At 39.4% G+C, this 19,372-nt stretch overlaps 1 pseudogene; it reads left to right on the top strand.

Moving 5' to 3' along the window:
- The first annotated feature begins 454 nt into the window (after positions 1–454).
- LOC127977342 (extracellular calcium-sensing receptor-like) lies at positions 455–7,128 on the top strand (annotated as a pseudogene).
- Positions 7,129–19,372: the final 12,244 nt, after the last annotated feature.

Below are 19,372 nucleotides of genomic sequence, written 5' to 3'. Positions count from 1 at the left end.
TGTATTGTTGTATCTACATTTTATATTTGATCTAGATTTTTAGGCTTTAATGTTAATGTTATCTGTATGCACCGGGGGTCTAAGAGTAATGCAATTTCGATTCTCTGTATGTATGTACTGTACATGTGGAAGAATTGACAATAAAGCAGACTTGAACTTGAACTTGAGAAGTAAACAACAAAAAAAATATATATATATATATTATTTGTAGAATTAAAAATGTATATATTTTTTACAATTACTCTTTCAATTTGGGGGTCATAATGAACCCAAAGCCAGAGATTTGAAAACAGGAAATGAGGGACAACTGAGGCTTAATCTAATTTAGAAAAGGAAATCATAAAGGGATGGAAAGGTGATTGCCTGATTTCCAGGTATTCCCACTTGGCACCACCTGCTCTTTTAAAGCAACACCCCATAAGTTAACAGGGTGTGAGGCTCAGAAGAGAGCGTGATGCGGTTCTCTCCGATTGTTTCCCTATACTTGCTACTTGACTGTTTATCTTCAGTTTCAGTCCTCAGATTAGGCACATGTCAGCTCCAGAGGCAGTTCAAGCTGAATGGAGTGTACCTGGATGGAGATGTTATAATTGGAGGCCTATTTGAAGTTCACTTTTTCACAGTGTTCCCAGAGCTGAGCTTCAGAAGAGAACCAGAAGAACCATACTGTGAAATGTGAGTCAGATTAACTGCATTACTAAACAGAGAAAGATTAAATATTAATTATAATTAATATCTAATAAATATGGATGTTATGATGTATTTTTCCTCTTTTACCTCAGTTAATTTGTTTGAATGATGTGATGACAGCTGCAATGCCATCTTTACACAATTTGTATTGAAACCAATGTGTGTGTGTGTGTGTGTGTGTGTGTGTGTGTGTGTGTGTATATATATATATATATATATATATATATATATATATATATATATATAAGCTGTATACACTGTGTATATAACTCATGTAAACTCTTAATGTGTTTGCTACGTTGTATTTATTCATCTCTTTTTATAACACAAATGTATTTATCTATTTTCTTATTTACTTACTTATTTCCTTAGATTTAATATGGAAAGCTTCCGGCATGCACAGACCATGGCTTTTGCAATAAATGAGATCAATAAGAATCCCAATCTGCTGCCCAATATCACTCTTGGTTACCACCTTTATGACAATTGTGTGATGCTAGGAATGGCGTTCCGAGCTGCTATATCCCTTGTTAGTGGGAGAGAAAGGTCATCCTCTAACCTTAATTGTACTGGCCCTCCTCCCGTGATTGGGATTGTAGGGGATCCAAGTTCAACTCCATCCATTGCAATTTCCAGTGTTCTGGGGCTATTTCGAGTACCTATAGTAAGATGGGATAAATAAATAAAAAATACACGATATGCATATTTTTGTTATATATCCTCATATATATCTGTTTGGGTATGACAACATTAAAAAAGAACTAGCATTTTTTATTAGTAGTAGTAGTAGAAGTAGTAGTATTTATTATTTATTTATTTTTATTTTATTAATTTTTTTTGACTGTTGTGTTATTTCTCTTTCTCATGCCCTCTCCCTCTTCCCCAATTAGGTCAGTCACTATGCCACCTGCTCATGTTTAAGTGACAGGAAAAAGTACCCCTCTTTCTTCAGAACAATCCCCAGTGATGCCTTCCAGGTGCGGGCTATGGTTCAGATCTTGAAGCATTTTGGATGGACCTGGGTTGGTCTCCTCTACAGTGATGATGACTATGGTATCTATGCTGCTCAGTCTTTTCATCAGGAAATGCAGATATCTGGGCTTTGTGTTGCTTTTTCTGAAATTCTGCCCTATGATAACAACCCCAGAAACATTCAGCATATAACAGGAGTGATTCAGGCATCCACAGCTAGAGTGGTTGTTGTTTTTTCTCCTTCGTCCCTAGTAATACCTTTGATGGAAGAAGTGGTGTTGCAGAACATGACAGGCAAACAGTGGATTGCAAGTGAATCTTGGGCCACTTCACCTGTGTTTCACACTTCACGCTTCCTGCCTTTCCTTGGGGGCACACTGGGCATTGCTATCAGGCGTGGGGAGATTAAGGGTCTTCATGACTTTCTGTTACATCTGCGGCCCACCAATCATCCAAGAGATAATATGTTGAGGATCTTCTGGGAGAATATGTTTGGCTGCAGATTTGAGACTGGGAATAAAGAGATAGATGGAGAGCATGTGAAAACAGTGTGTACAGGACAGGAAGATCTGAGTACAAAAAACACATCATACACTGATGTTTCAGAGTTGAGAGCAGCTTATAATGTCTATAAGGCAGTTTATGCACTGGCACATGCACTTCATAATCTGTTGCAGTGTGTGGAGGGCAGAGGACCATTCAGTGGGAACAAATGTGCCAACATAACTAATCTAAAACCATGGCAGGTAAGATCCACAATTATAGTGCAGATTACCCCCATGCATTTAAAAAGTTGAAGGTGTAAAAGCAAAATATGTTATGTATATTAATTTAAGATAAACACTCAACACGTGTTCTTTCTACAAACTGTACAGCTGGTTCACTACCTACAAAAAGTAAACTTCACCACAGACTTTGGGGATCATGTGTCATTTGATAAGAATGGAGATGCTCTGGCCATCTATGACGTGATGAACTGGCAGCCGAAATCTGATGGAGCTATAAAGATCTGCACAGTCGGTGTAGTAAATGAAGAGTTGGAAACAGGGATGGTGCTCACACTGGATGAGGACGCAATATACTGGAACTTTGAAACAAAAAAAGTAGCACTGCCTATTAATCTATTTCTCTCTTTCTCTCTCGTCTTTATTTTTTGCTTAAAGTCTAAACGAGAGTCTAAAATGAGAGTAAATGAATGCAAAAGGAAAAGCTAGTCATTGTTTAATCGATGACAAACAGAAGACTGATAACACATGATGTCTATTGTAGCCTCCACGGTCCGTGTGCAGTGAGAGCTGTCCTCCAGGAACCAGACCAGCCACAAGAAAGGGTCTTCCTCTCTGCTGTTTTGATTGCCTGCCATGCAGAGATGGGGAGATTTCTAATGCAACAGGTGAGCAGATAATTACTGACAGGGCCGTGCACAGACCTTTTGAGGGGCATGTGCTGAAACTGAAAAAGGGCACCCCCCTCCCTTTTTTATATCAAGATTATTTAGTAACCCTGCATAAAAGGAAGAAATGGTCACATCTTCATGACAAATTCAATAACACAAAATAATAGTCTCAAAAGCTTTAGATTTATTCACGATTAATAACAACCATAATAATAATATTAGATAATATAGATAAACAGGGTTTTAAGGGCTTCTTTAAACCTAATTACAACAGCAACCTTCTGTGAGCCATGTATCTGGCAAAAATGTTATACTGTGGTGGACCAGGGATGTTGGTCTCTTGAATGTCTCTTATTCACTACACTTTCCCTAAAATAAGCCAGCAATGAAAAAATACATACAAATAGTGTGAAAAGTACAGTTGCAGTGAAAAGCATTTCTGAAGGATCACGTGACACTGTAATGTAAGTAATGATGCTGAAAATTCAGCTTTGATCACAAAAATAAATTACATTTTAAAATATATTCAAATAGAAAACAGTTATTTAAAATTGTAAAAATATTACACAATTTTACTGATTTTGCTGTATTTTGGATCAAATAAATGAAGCCTAGGAATGAATCATGAATTACATTCTGCATGATAAAATATAAAGATTTCACAGTGATCTTCTGTAATTTTTTTTTTTTTAGTTACTACTACATTACTGTAGTAAAACCATGTTTTACAACATTTTATACATGTGAGGACGAGCGGAGAGTATACCATAACATGAATAGCCTAAATGTTAATAAATTAAGTGTATCAGCAATCATAAATCAAAGAATAAATTTCTTAGAAATATATGTTATCTAGGTGACGAGGATCACTCGTCGCTTTGTGTAAGTTCCAGAACGAAACAGCGCGGGGGCGCACGATTTTCCGATGGTAAAAACAATTGTGTTGTTGTTTTACTTATCAATATATCGTTTTTGACCAGCGAATGTGTGCAAATGTGAATGTTTTTTTATTTTTTTTTCGTCATTAAAACGGCGACGGCGCCTGCCACTGCCGGTGTAGCAGTCGATTCTGTTCCCCTCGGAATGTCTGTTCCCCTTTACGCAAACATACTACAATTCTGGCGTTGTTGCCGAGTTACTGTACGTACGATCAGAACTAGCGTGCACCAGAAGCGTGACTGGATGTACAGCAAGTCAAATAGTTCAAAATACCGTCCTAAATCTTAAACTTGAAAATAAATTTAAGACGAGAGGTTTTTCAACTTGAAATGTAAAAACATAAGACAAAAATAACGGAACAACTGCAAGATGTATAATAATAAAAAAAGAACATAAACGGGAGTGTGAGAATAATTTTACTATGCTGCAGTGTAGCAAGAAATTTGTCCCTTTTTGCTTTCCTTACATCCAGGTGTGTTTGGTGTATTTTCATGCGGGAATGTTGCCAAATCCGCGGAATTTAGGCTACTTTGGGAAAATGTTTGATTAACTATTTGGTTGGGTTTATTACACGGACCTGGCAACCCGAGGGGAAACAGACATTGGGGAACAGAATCGACTGCTACACCGGCATCACATTACATTTTCATCTAATGTTACAAACTAGTTTTTTTAGCAATATATACGGAGCGCTCAGTTTTTCCTGTGGTAAAATGCATTTGGCCAAAATAGCATTTTATAAAAGATGAAATGCAACTATATGCACAGGCTATTTAAGTGTTGGCTATGTATTGGCTATGACTAGATGGCAAATGCTAGCCCTCTCTCTCAGGTGACGTCCCACATGTCTCAGTCAGTGAGTCAGTCAGACATCAAATAAATAAAATATGAGCCTTTATAGACATAGGGTCTCATTCATGAAACATTCGTAAATATATGAGTAAATATGGGAGTGATTTGCGCGTAAAGAGACCTTCCCGAAAACCCTTCTCCTGATTCACAAATACTTCGTAAACGTCAGATGTGATAGTGAAATGTGTGTGTGTGTTAATGAATTCCAATCAGTCGTAAATGGGACGCGCGTGCACGCTCATTCTCAATTACCATAAATCCCGCCCATTAAATCCGACAGACAACTATATATGAGCATCATATTATGACACCAAATGAAGGATTTCAACGTCTCTTCTCAAAAGCGAATGAAAAATAACAATTTCTCAGCTGCAGAAATTGAAGTTTTATTATCAGAAGTTCATTCAAAACGCCACATTTTATTTTCAAGCGTACATAGTGGCGTACTATCAGGTCCTAAAAAAAGGAAGCTAGGCAGCATATTACAGATGCTGTTAATGGAGTTTCTTCTGTTAATCGAACAGTCCCAGAAGTGAAAAGAAAATGGTTCGACATGAAGCTTGACAGCTTCATTAGTTCACTTCGAAAAAATCGTATTCAAACTGGAGGAGGACCACCATCATCATCGAGCATATCTACATACTACTAGGCTACTCTCATAATAAAAGTAAAAAGAAAAACCGTATGTAATTACTTTATATAATATTTTTTTTTCAAAATGCTGTGTAAATATGTACCCGATTAAGGTGAATTAAAATGCAGCCGTATTAATGAGCAAAATGGTCAGATGTTAAACGCACTATTTACGCGTAGCTGGGAGCAGGTGTAGATTTCTTTCGTACCAACTAACATTTGGAAAATACGAACATTTTAATGAATCCGAAATTTTATGACAGAACCACTTTACACACGATTTACACAAAAATTAGTTCTGCTCGTGTTTCATGAATGAGACCCATTGTGTTTAGTAGTACTTATTCAAACAACAAGATATTTATTTACCCTTCGCAAAACTTTGTTCAGCTCAGCTGGTGTCTACTGTGCGGCTGCTGTGGAACTTCAGTTGATTCAATGAATATAGAGGGGGCGGAGTTATCAGCTTACTGACAGCTTGAGGATCGAATAAGATTTACACAAGCTCGTTTTAAGAACTTTCATTTGCTAAATATTTGTAAAACAGACAGACAGACGTAAAGGGTGACCAATAGCATTGTTTAATAAAAAAATTAAAAAAAACACCACCAAAAAAAGGGCACTTAGGAGTGTAAGGGCAAAAAGGGCATGTGCTCTGCACATGTTGAGCCCTACCTGTGCACGTGCCTGATTACTGAGCTGAAAAAAAAAGGGACTTAAAAAAGGGACTGATTCCCAGATGCTATTGAGTGCATGGTTTGTCCAGTTGAGTTCTGGTCCAGTCCAAATAAGGATCAATGTGTCCCTAAAGAAGTGGAGTTTCTATTATATGAGGATCCTTTGGGCATCTCTTTGACTACTGCTTCCCTGCTTGGCACCTGTTCCTGTGCTCTTGTGATGGTCATTCTTGTGCATCACCGCAACACTCCCATAGTGCGTGCCAACAATTCAGAGCTCAGCTTCCTGCTGCTTTTGTCACTCAAACTGTGTTTTCTGTGTGTGCTGCTGTTCATTGGCCAGCCACAGTTATGGACATGTCAGTTAAGACATGCTGTGTTTGGCATAAGCTTTGTCCTGTGTATCTCCAGCATCCTAGTCAAGACTATGGTGGTAATAGCTGTGTTCAAGTCTTCTTATCCAGAGGGGAAGGATGCAATAAGATGGTTTGGAGCTGCTCCACAAAGATGTACTGTTCTGGTCCTAACTGCCATACAGGTTGTGATATGTGCAATCTGGCTATCAACTGCTTCTCCAACACCCCATAAAAATAACCTGTATATCCGGTCTATTATAGTCTATGAATGTGCTATTGGCTCAGTGGCTGGTTTTCTATGCTGCTAGGATACATTGGACTTTTAGCAACAGTAAGCTTCCTCTTAGCCTTCCTGGCAAGAAATCTTCCAGATAATTTTAATGAAGCAAAGTTCATCACTTTTAGCATGTTAATATTCTGTGCTGTGTGGATTGCATTTGTTCCAGCATATGTGAGCTCACCAGGGAAATATGCAGTGGCTGTGGAGATTTTTGCCATTTTAGCTTCAAGTTTTGGTTTACTGGTGGCCATATTTGCCCCGAAGTGTTACATCATCCTTTTACATCCAGAGAGAAACACTAAAAAAGCAATCATGGGAAGACAAACAAAATAAATTGTTTTAAATTTAAAATTGTGAACTTTTATTTAAAACTAAATAAATGTTATTGTTTTGGGTATATTATTTTTATTAACACATTATATTGCCATCCTTACTGAAAATGTAATATACTAAAATGTATTTAGATATGTTTACTTCATGCTAAATATACTTTGTACATTTACATATTTGTGTACTTAATAAATAAACACTGCATTTATACATTTAGTCTGCTAAATTCAAACAAATAATATATTTTTTTCTCAATGCACTTTAATTGTGTGTAAGTAGTGCTGAAGTACAATTAAAGATGTACTGAAATATTTATTATTGTGCTAACGCAGAACTATTGCAAGTATACTTCAGGGGTCTGCGTGATTTTGATAAGACATGTTCCTAGATCAACATATTTTGTTGATCTTGGATCAACATTACTTGCCAAAAATACAGACTAAACCAAATCCCTACCCCTAAATCTAATCTTACCCATTATTTTTATAAAATAAGAGGGAAATGATAGCAGATTAACAAAGATGTAGCTGCAACTAACCCTGATTTTAAGCCTAAAACTGACATTTCCTGAAAAGTTATCTCTCAATTCTGATTGGTTGATTGGAAAGTTGTTCCATGGTGACATTCAAACACATTTTAGGCTTCACATGAAGAAATTTGGAATGTGCACAAGTAGTATTACAAATAAAGTTTATTTATGGTTTTTATATCAGTAAGTCTTTTAAACTATACTTAGTATAAAAAATAAATAAATAAATATATGACTTTTTAATAGGGTTGTCATATTGCCCAGACCTAAAACTGCTCAATGTTAAAAGCATCAAGTAAGCACATTAAGCCAACAGTATTACTTCATATAAAGCTGCTTTGAAACCCTGTGTATTGTGAAAAGCAATATACAAATTAATTTGATGATTATATGTTCATATCTATAAAAAAGAAATTAGCAATTTGTATTTAATATTACATATTTATGCTTGTAAAATTTTAACACAAATGTTTGTATTTCGAGGTGAGTCCACTATTTATTAAGACTTTTACCTACATGTACATATACAACTAGAAATATTCCATAATGATTAAATGTAATTTATACTTGATTTAAAGTCCCCCTGTGGTGCATTTTTTATCCCTTAAAACTTATCTTTGATCATCAAAATGAAATACTTAAATGTTTTATATATATATATAATTTTCTCATGCCTTAAAATAGCTTGAACATAACTCAACACCCTTCCCCCATTTACTATATGTGGATCTATGAATATGCAAATTAGTTCCGCCTTCACGCAGTTACACCAGACAGCAGCTCCTGTCCATGGGCCTCATGTATAAAACTTTATGTAGATTTAATCCTAAATGTGTGCATAAACACAAAAGCTAGATTCTGCGTATGTACAAAAGTTTTCAGATTTATAAAGTCATGGGTATGCCAGAACCTGTGCACAATTCCCTTTGTAATACCCAGTCAGTGGAAGATTGTGCTTACATTAATCTCCACACCATCTCCTCCCCAAAATGGCCATTTATTGAGCTTACAATGTCTAGTTTTAATATGCATAACGTCATCTGCATATCATTTCCATGCATTTTCCCATAGACCGTGACACCATGTTTCTGCAGTTGTTTTTGTGTTTTTGTTAGTTTGTCCTGTCTTTAGTTATATTCCTGCAATCAGTTTCACTAGGGATGAATTGCTGGACATTTGGAACCACACCTGTCCCGATATATTACCTTTTTTTTTTTTACTATTCTGATGTTTTGCTGGACACTCTTGTCAACGGAGCAGTTCCACTGATCACATGCTTCTGGATGTGGAGATGGGGAAGGAGAGCTGGCGCGCTCGTGAAACGCCATTGACTAGCATCCATCTGGCAAATCTCCGCTCTCTACCCAACAAAACAGACAAACTCAACTCAATGACGCCATTCCAGACAGTGTGCTCCAGCTGCTGGGCTTTCAGCTGTTCAGAGCAGACCGCAACGCAGAATCAACAGGGAAATTGTTCGCCGGCAGGGACATGCTTTTACATCAATGAAAGGTGGACTACAGATGTAAAAGTTTTAAATAAGATGTGCTGTTCTGATCTAGAAACACTCTTCATTAACTGCAAACTGTCCTATTCATTTCACTCGTTCATTCTGGTGAGTGTATACACCCCTCTGCAAGCACGTGTGAGCCTGGCTTTACAGAAACTGGCTGATCAGATCACAGAGACAGAACAACAATACCTGGATTCTGTTCTAATCATTCTCTTGGACTTTAACAAAGCAAATATCTCCTGTGAACTGCCAAAATACAGACATCAAATGTCCCACCAGAGACAGTAATATACTGGATCACTGTTACACCACAATAAAGGATGCATATCACTCTGTTCCACAAGCAGCTTTGGGACACTCTGATCACTGTTTGGTTCATCGTATACTTACCTAGAGGGAGAAACTAAAATCAGCTAAACCTGTATTAACCTGTTAGCCAGCACCCCCCATTATGGGGCTCACAGCTGAAAGTGCCCTACCTAACTTAAAATTGCAACAGTTCCTTACTTCAGTGTTACTACATTTTTTATTTGATATAAAATACAAATCAGTCCTGGAGCAATCTAGAAAAGTAATGGGTTGAAAGTCAAATGTCTCATGAGTTTATATTTCAAATCTGAAGAGGATACCAAACCAGACTATGTATAGTCCCAAAACTTATTTACATTATGTGATGGTTTTTCTGAAGTTGTGTACATTTTGGGACTTTTTATTGAAAAAACAAAAAGGTTCTATCTACAAAGTCGAACTCACCCTATAAGGTTCTATCTGCGTGAGCCAATCAGCATTTCAAATTCACAGAAGAGGACCAATCAGGATCAACTTTATATGTCATGTCGGCGGGTTTAGATCGCATTGTGAGGATTATGGCATGCACCGTTAAGTTTTTAAGAAACCTTAAGATCGAGAATTTTATTGGCGATCTTGTCAAGGACCGCAGCCCAAATTCCAGGCAAGTTCACTCTTTATTTTTTTATATTTTAGGTCTTGCTGAGAAGATTGTTTTCATAGTTAGACACCACACTAGCCAGTAGCGCTAGCTTTATAGTTTCTGATATTAAGAGGCAAGCACTAAGATAAAAAAATAAAAATTAAATACAGAGAAAACTAACGAACCTATCCTACTCAAAATAGTGCATTTACAGAAAGTTATGCTCTTTATGTGAACATGTGAAAGATCGTTAAAGCAGTTACCTCAGTATTAAAACGATTTAAGAATGATTGTAGACTGTAGCTACTCAATCAATGGTATACCATGCTAAATAAATATAATGTATTTAAATAATGTTTAAATATTCATTTTTTCAAATGTATTTTTTTCTCTAGGCAGGTGACAAGGTAGATGCATCAGGGCCTAGGGTCTTACCAGACAAACCAGTGGAGCCAGTGACTGCACCTACCAGTTTACAAATTAAAGAGCTGGGGGCTAATTACTTCTATTAAAAGAAGAAACGGAAGACGTGTCTCAGATAGAGAGAGTATTATAAGTCTGTGTTTTAAAAAATGAGTCACAGAGAGTATAATAATTCTGTGTTTTAAAAAATTAGTCTGACATTTTTTGTGATTAGTCAGTGAATAATTTTTCAATGATTATTAAACTTTATAATCATAATTTATTCATGATTTATTAAATAATTAATTTCCTGAAGCATGTCTGTTTTTTTTGCAGTTTTTAAAGTCTCAAAGTTTTTAAAGTCTCACAGGTCTCTCTTCTACTATCTGATAACCGCAATATGCGAGAGTTCACCTACAGAGAGGCCTAGAGAGGCCTACTACCCGTTACCAGATAACCACCTCAGTGGAAGGTAATATGGAACTCGACTCCAGGGAGGCCTGGTGAGGCCTACTACCTGACAACCACAAACCTTGGGAGCTCGTTTTTTAGTGGAAACGCACAGCATGTGGGAGCTAAATTTCCAGGGAGGCCTGGTGAGGCCTACTACCTGACAACCACAGTATGTGGTAGCTCGCTTTCAGAGAGACCTGGTAAAGCTTGCTATCTGAAAAACCACAATATGCGGGAGTCCACACAGCGATGCTTGGGGTGTATAACAAATACACACTGGTTGAATGAATGAAGCCCAAGGAACCTCGGGGCTAATCATCTTAAGAAAGGGAACGAAGCGGAGCGCGTAACCCTTACCATACAGGACTTTAGAAAGTGCGCAGAGCCTTGCGTGCACACTTACCACTTACGTGGATTTGAGACAGTGCGCAACGTGTTCACGTGCACGCTGACCACAATGTGGTTTTGAGACAGTACACAGGCTTAGCGTGTGTACAGAAAGGTTCCTAAGCATCGCAGAGGCGCTGGATCGCAAGGGAGAGGCACGCCTGCCGAAAGCCTGTGATTGTGGCCAGAGCACAAGGCTGGAACTGAGCACTGTAAAGGAAACTCACAGAGTTTGTAGTAGACATATAACCACCAGCAACATAACACCCATAAGCAGAAAGGGTTACATACTCACCCACCCTCCTGTACTGGAGTACCACTTTATGGGGCGCCCCCTTTTGGTCCGGACCGTCAGTAAGGTGGTCACTATGAAAATAGGACCAACCAAAAACATAACAGGTCCAGGATAGGAGACTGTTATGTGAGAAACTTTCCACCTAACCCCGATCAGGTGGAGCGCTGGTGGCTACAGGGGAATTAGGCAGGGGAGAAATAAAACAGACGTTAAAAACATCCAAAAAGGAAGTGACGAACTCCTAGGTATCGCTCCGATCCGGACGAGAACGCTGCCTCGTCTGAATCACATCCCTCAGACCCTGCTTACCTCTTCGTGACCCGCGATTCTTCTTGCCCCTGCCCTCAGGCGGGGGAGGAGCGCGAGCCGCGACACTAGCCTTCTGCGCCCATCTTCGATCCTCAGATCGAGACGGGCCAGGACCCTTTTGTTGTTCGGGCTCTGCTGCTGCGTATGATTTACCATTTAAGCGGGATGTATCCTGGAAGGGCTGAGATGGCAAAGAGGGAGATTTTAGAGAGGATGTTCCCCCACTGAGAGATAGCTAGCCAGCATCTCTTCTACAGGGGGCATCCTCTCATAGCCGTTCTCGTGCATGCCATCGATATCAGAGGGTGGGATTGCACATCCTGCAATCCCACCCTCCACACCTCCTGCTCTTCAAATCTGTGAAGATGATGTGCGCCAGGTCTTCAAGAAGAACAAAAGAAGAAAAGCACCAGGCCCAGATGGTATTACACCAGCCTGTCTGAAAATCTGTGCTGACCAGCTGGCCCCCATCTTTTCACAGATCTTCAACAGATCCCTGGAGTTGTGTGAAGTGCCTTCCTGCTTCAAACGCTCCACCATCATCCCCATCCCAAAGAAATCCAAGATAGCAGAACTTAATGACTACAGACCTGTGGCTCTAACGTCTGTCGTCATGAAGTCGTTTGAAAAACTGGTTCTGGCTTATCTGAAGGACATCACTGGACCCTTACTGGACCCCCTGCAGTTTGCTTACCGAGCAAACAGGTCCGTGGATGATGCAATCAACATGGGATTGAACTTCATCCTGCAACATCTGGACAAAACAGGGACTTATGTGAGGATCCTATTTGTGGACTTTAGTTCGGCATTCAACACCATCATCCCAACAGCCCTTCAGACCAAACTGACCCAGCTCTCTGTTCCTAGCTCTATCTGTCAGTGGATCACCAGCTTTCTGACAGATAGGCAACAGTTAGTGAGACTGGGGAAATTCACATCAAACAGCTGCTCCACCAACACTGGTGCCCCTCAGGGATGTGTTCTCTCCCCTCTGCTCTTCTCCCTGTACACCAACAACTGCACCTCTAAAGACCCCTCTGTCAAGCTCCTAAAGTTTGCAGACGACACTACAGTCATCGGCCTCATCCAGGACGGTGATGAGTCTGCTTACAGACAAGAGGTTGAGCAGCTGGCTGTCTGGTGCAGTCTTAACAACCTGGAGCTGAACACGCTCAAAACAGTGGAGATGATCGTGGACTTTAGGAGAAACCCCCCTGCACTTTCCCCACTCACCATCATGAACAGCACTGTGACTGCAGTGGAGTCATTCAGATTCCTGGGAACCACCATCTCTCAGGACCTTAAGTGGGACAATCACATTGACTCCATTGTTAAAAAGGCCCAGCAAAGGTTGTATTTCCTTCGCCAGCTGAGGAAGTTTAACCTGCCACAGGAGCTGCTAAAACAGTTCTACTCGGCCGTCATTGAGTCTGTCCTCTGTACTTCAATAACTGTCTGGTTTGGTTCAGCAACAAAATCAGACATCAGAAGACTACAGAGAACTGTTCGGACTGCTGAAAGGATTATTGGTGCTCCCCTGCCCACCCTTCAAGAACTGTATACATCCAGAGTGAGGAAAAGGGCTCAGAAAATCACTTTGGTGTAGCAGAAATGAGTCGAATCAGACAAATCAAAGAGTCTATCAGAGCTGTGTGCATTGAAACGAGAGCCGAACTCCTCAGGAAGTCATAAATCAGTTCTAGTGCCACAAGAACCAAGCAAGATAACCAACCAACCAACTTGTTCACACAACAGCTTTCAACATTAACACCAATAGAACAATTATTAACAATTTTAATTCGAAGAAGAGATTGTCAAATTTATTGTTCGTGATTGAAATGCAACGCTGGACATCACATGTAAACCCAGGAGATCAAGTTAAATACTTGCATTGACTTCCCCCACCCAGAAGAACCAGACTGAAATTCCTAAGGGGGAAGGGCTTTAAACCTTTGTCTTCACAGAAAAGTCCTTTGCCAGAGAATGGCAAAGAAACCCTTTTTATACATTATATATGGACCAGAATGAACTCAAAAAAGACTTATGAATGAATCATTCCATTGCTTAACTCCATATTCATTTATGTGTAACCCACACATTTGACTATCATGTATAAACACTTATTGTATATGTCTTTTGATAACTATAGGATACATAGTCATGTCTAGTATTGAAATAATCGCATTTTCTTGCTTGATCTTGTCCTGACAATCATTTATTTGTAAAATATATCATAATCATGTTATAGGAATCATGTCCAAAATTAGACCCTGTGAGGCAAGAACCACATGCTTGGTAAGATAAACAAGGATTTATGATACCCCAGACCCCAGGACCACATCTGATTGGTCAAGGCAACATTTGAGGGGTGGCCAACAAGGAAGTTTAAAAACTTTGGACACGATTAAATTCGGCTTTTAGTTCTAGCATTGCTTGTGCTATCAGTCATGCCTTGCTTTTAGTCTGCTTTTAGTCGCTAGCTGCTGCTATTAGCCATGTCGGCTTTTAGTTCCAGCCTCGTGCTATTAGTCATGCCTGCTCTTAGCTTTTAGCTTGTAGCTTTGCTACCTAGCTTTAGCTTGTAGCATCTAGCCATGCGGTTAGTCATCATTGTTCTTTGAGCGCGGTTCCAGCGTGCCTGCCTGCTGCTACTATGCTACAATGAGAAGGAACACAACCTAGTCTCGTCAAACTTTATTTCTTTTCTTTTCCGTTTGAGAGTTTCGTGTTCTGAGTTAAGTTTTGTAACGTCGAGTCTCCGACGCCTGACCTCGGATGCCCGTTCAACTTCGACCAGAGCACACGACTCTGCACTTTCAGCCAACGCCCAACAACCACGGGCTTCCCAAGACGTCACTTCACTACTGAACTTCCAGCCAATCAGCGACACCGGGATACCCCTTTCAATGGGAGTCCCTTTCACAGGAAACTAAGGCAATGTATCCCCAGATATTTGTTGTGCTGGTGTATCTAATATAATTTTAGTCACATTGAGGAACTCAATGCAAGGGCTAATTATGTGATTGATGGTTGTTCATGTCTATGCAATATAACGTATTGCTGTAAACTTGGGATTCCATATTTCCATTCTCTTAAACTCATCTTTCCTTAACTTTCGACCTTCCTGCAACTTGTGTGAATGTGTGTGTGCGTGCGTTTATGTGTTAGATTAGTTTATATGTCTTAGATTTATCTAATAAAGCCTTATTCATATTGAAAAGAGAAGTATCTTGTGTTTTGTGCTTACAAGTTAATGTCTTAAACTGTCGATCTTGTTACTGTGCTAATTGATAGTGTTTCACTATAGTTTGGATATTAGTATCCAGCGCAGATTTGATGTTAAACGGCTAGTTCACTGAATCGCAGGGCATCTCCGTGACCAGCCGTGAAACAGTGATTCTGTTCAAATTCCCTTTAAAATCTTACATGATTCCCTTTGAGCTAAATTGACCTGTTTCCCTTACACTGGATCCCTCACATCCAAGTCACCCCATCTTTGAACTTTTGCCATCTGGCCGGCGCCTCAGAGCCGCAAACACCAGAACAGCAAGGCACAAGAGCAGTTTCTTCCCCCAGGCAATCTAACTCATGAACAGTTAAATGTTCCCTACTTATGCTTATAAACGTGCAATATCCTTATATTTATTTGTTAACCCTCCATCCTAGAACATTCCTGCATTTCACTCAATCCTATTCCATTATCATTTATAGCACAATTGTTTATACACTTATTTATTTGCCAATTTGTAAATCTATTTTTTTTTTTTTTTTTTTTTTTTTGTGTGTGTGTGTGTGTGTGTTGTTGTCTCTGTGTACTGGAAGCTTATGTCACTAAAACAAATTCCTTGTATGTGTAAGCATACTTGGCAATAAAGCTCTTTCTGATTCTGATTCTGATAACTCGTATGCTGAAACCGATGGATGCGAGAGAAAAACGGCCTCTTCCATTACTTTTCGACTCCTGCATGTAAGTAAGGCAAGAATGGGAGGCTCACCTGGGCTGGCGGGCTATGGTCAGATAAATAACGCTCATCGAGGCTACCTCGCGACGTTTCTGGCACGCTCCCATGGCAAGTGCAGAGCACTAACTTCAGTGTCAGAATGGGTTAATGACACCGCATCTCCCTCCCGAAGTTCGCTCTCGTTTGCCGCCGGAGAGTGTGAGAGGAAAAGTCTCTCTCTACACTCCTCAGCGAGATCGACCTGTGATCCTCACGAGCTCATTCTCCTCCGTGCCTGGGCAACGGCGGGTCCTGAGCCGTGAGATCCAGATGACAAACGAGAGCGGAGCTTTTTCACAGAAAAACGCCCGCAGTGCGCGCAGATTGCCCCCTCAAGGACATTGCGCGCGTGCTCTTCGCCCAAACAAGAGACGCAAAGACTGTGTGTGTCATCAGGTGTCAAATAACGCTGACATGGATGCACACACTGTTTAAACGCCTTGCTAGTGGATGCCATGATAACAATAAAAGATGGCTCCTACCGTTCTGGTAGTTTCTCAGATGCACGCTTCAAACAAAACAGTCAATGAAGACGAAGAAGATAAGTGACGGGTCCTACGGGTGCGTTTTTATAGTCGCGCCGGTAGCGACGTCAGAGGCTGTCGCCGGCCAACACTTTGGCGTTTTTCAAAGTATGCTTCAGACACGGGTCACAACGAGGTGTTCCCCATAGTGGCCCTTCAGAGGACGGAGTTCGAAGTTTCCTTGACAGGGAAGTGTTTTTTATTTTTTAGAATTAGAAGGTTCTATCTGCATTTGACCCATTCCAAAAATCCCCATTTACAAATTTGAGAGGATTTTGATATTGTATATTTAGAATACATTTAGGTTCCCTGTTATTTTCATGTTTGAAAGAAACTTGTTCCCCATATAAATTTTCCTATATGTAATGCAAAAACTTTAAAGCTCAATATCTCAAAACTGCTCAGAATGCAGATAGAACCTTATAATTCCAAGGGGGCAAGACATTCATTTACAATGAATTCTGGTCATATAGTCAATTATCACATGCCGATGTGCTGATGGCCAGTTATTGAGATGGTAATCATATAATTGCGCCATTAAGTCAATAAACCATACTCTATTCATATATGTTCACAATGATAGCCGTGGTTACATAGTAACAGCAAACTGATTTGCACTCAAACAGATAGTAATCATACAGATACATGCACATTCAACATAAAACACAAAAACATAAGGGTACAAACATTAACATGGATTAATGCATACATTTATGTGTGAATTATGCATTACTTCATGCATTAATATCTCATGAATTATCAGGAACTAACATGAGTTCATAGTCTTCTATTCATGACTTCATGGATGAACAGCACCTTAATTGAGACATTAAGTAAGGTGAGTATATCATTGTTATTTATGATTTATTACACATGATCATGATGTTTTCTTTGTTCACAAAAACAAAAAAAACAAAAAAAAAACAAGGTCGTTACTATGTATTGTGGATAAAGCTATGCTTATGGTACATTATCCAAAAAAATCATTATTTTATGCAAGACTTTTTAAAATTATTATTATCAAAGGTACAATTTGTAAGATATCTGCATTAAAATATCCAAAAACCACTAAAACCCACTAAATATACTAACAATATCTCTTATGTTTTCAACTACTTATAAATTATGAGAAAATTCCCATTCTAAACAGTGACACAGGGCAGTGCAGTCGCCTGTCAATGACGTAAGTTCCCCTTTGTTACCACCTTTACTGACATAGAAACCACATGACAACAGTGTCATGGACAAATGCGGAAGCAGTGTCTAGCGTCCAACAAACCACTTGCTTGCTTCAAGCAGTTCCTTATTTGCTTCTTCTTTCATGTTTTATGGTGGATTGTGTTCCTTACATATATATGGAACATAATTACTGTTTACCATCTGCCGCTGGTTCTGTCGACAAGGACAGCCCCCGTAAACTTGTGTTTTACTTGACAGGTTAGTTGTTTTGATTTGTATCTTTACAGAAAACATATGCTATTATAATGACCAACAAGATTAGTATTATGGGGCATACAGGCCAAACGCTGGGCATCTACTAGCGCAAATCGTTGAACTCACATTTGAAAATTATGACATCAAGCACAATATTTATAAAAACTTTACCTCATCCGTTAAGTCTTTGATTTATATTACCGTCTGATTGATGGCCGTCAGAGGTTGGGTAGAAGACAACAAATCCCATCATCCCATGCTCCTTCTTAGCAACATCAAACCATGCGATTGTTATTGTTTTGGTAGTGCGCCCTCTCGTGGCAGGTCCAACAAACTGTACCTTTAAAGGTGCTGTAGGGAACTTTTGTAAAAATATATATATATATATATTTACATATTTATTAAACCTGTCATTATGTCCTGACAGTAGAATATGAGACAGATGATCTGTGAAAAAATCAAGCTCCTCTGGCTCCTCCCAGTGGTCCTATTGCCATTTGCAGAAAGTCATGCGCTCCCGGTAAAAAACAACCAATCAGAGCTGCGGTCCGTAACTTTGTGTTCAAAATGTAGAAAAATGAACATAATAAGCGAGTACACCATGAATCCATTTTCCAAACCGTGTTTTTAGCTTGTCCTGAATCACTAGGGTACACCTATAATAAGTGTTTATATTCAGACTATTTTAGATTGCTTTGTGATTCTTCATAGACATAAACAGAGAGAAGTAGCTCCGGCTACAATGTTCTTCCACGAGACGCAAGCAGTTCTGTTTATTAACCGCTAGAGTGTCAAAAGTTCCCTACTGCAGCTTTAAAGGAATATTTAAAAAATCCACATTACTTCATGCATGCATGAAGGCTAGAACAGTAAATCAATTAATGTGAGAACTAATGTTTTTTTTATTTTTTTTTATTAAATACAATATGAGTTGTCAAGCATGTTTATTTCTTCTGCATAGTAGATAAATAGCCAGACATTAACAGCCAATCACAGCACATATTGTCACAGGTCGGAGCGGACCACAGATGTCGTGAGTCTCGCCCCTCCCTAGTTTCCACCTCGAGGAGGTCCCAAGAACACCCCAATGACCAGGCACACGAGAGAGAGAGAGAGTGAGTATAATTAAAACAAACTTTATTTAAATTATTTAAAAGGAGTGAAGGGAAGGGAAAAGGGAATCTAAAATCCACTCTCGGGGCCAGAGAGTTAGGTCCGAGTCACTTCTGACTCTGTCACGGGGACTCTCAGGTAAGCCTTTGGGTAATTTGTGTCCTTTCCTTCACGTGACTCAACAGGGTTTTTCTTAGTAGTGCCTTTGTGTTTCGTCGGTAGGGCCCTTCCAGTCCCTGCACGCAGAGTAAAGAAGGTAAGTAATTCTGATGAATTGAGTGGGGTGCATACCTGACGCCGTTCACCACGAGATTCTGGGTCCGCGGTTGGAAACGCCTAAAAGGTCCACAGTTAAG

Source organism: Carassius gibelio, chromosome B18 (assembly GCF_023724105.1).
Source record: "Carassius gibelio isolate Cgi1373 ecotype wild population from Czech Republic chromosome B18, carGib1.2-hapl.c, whole genome shotgun sequence".
Lineage (NCBI taxonomy): Eukaryota > Metazoa > Chordata > Actinopteri > Cypriniformes > Cyprinidae > Carassius > Carassius gibelio.
The sequence above is the reverse complement of the archived record's forward strand: the minus strand, read 5'-3'. Positions and strand labels throughout refer to the sequence as shown.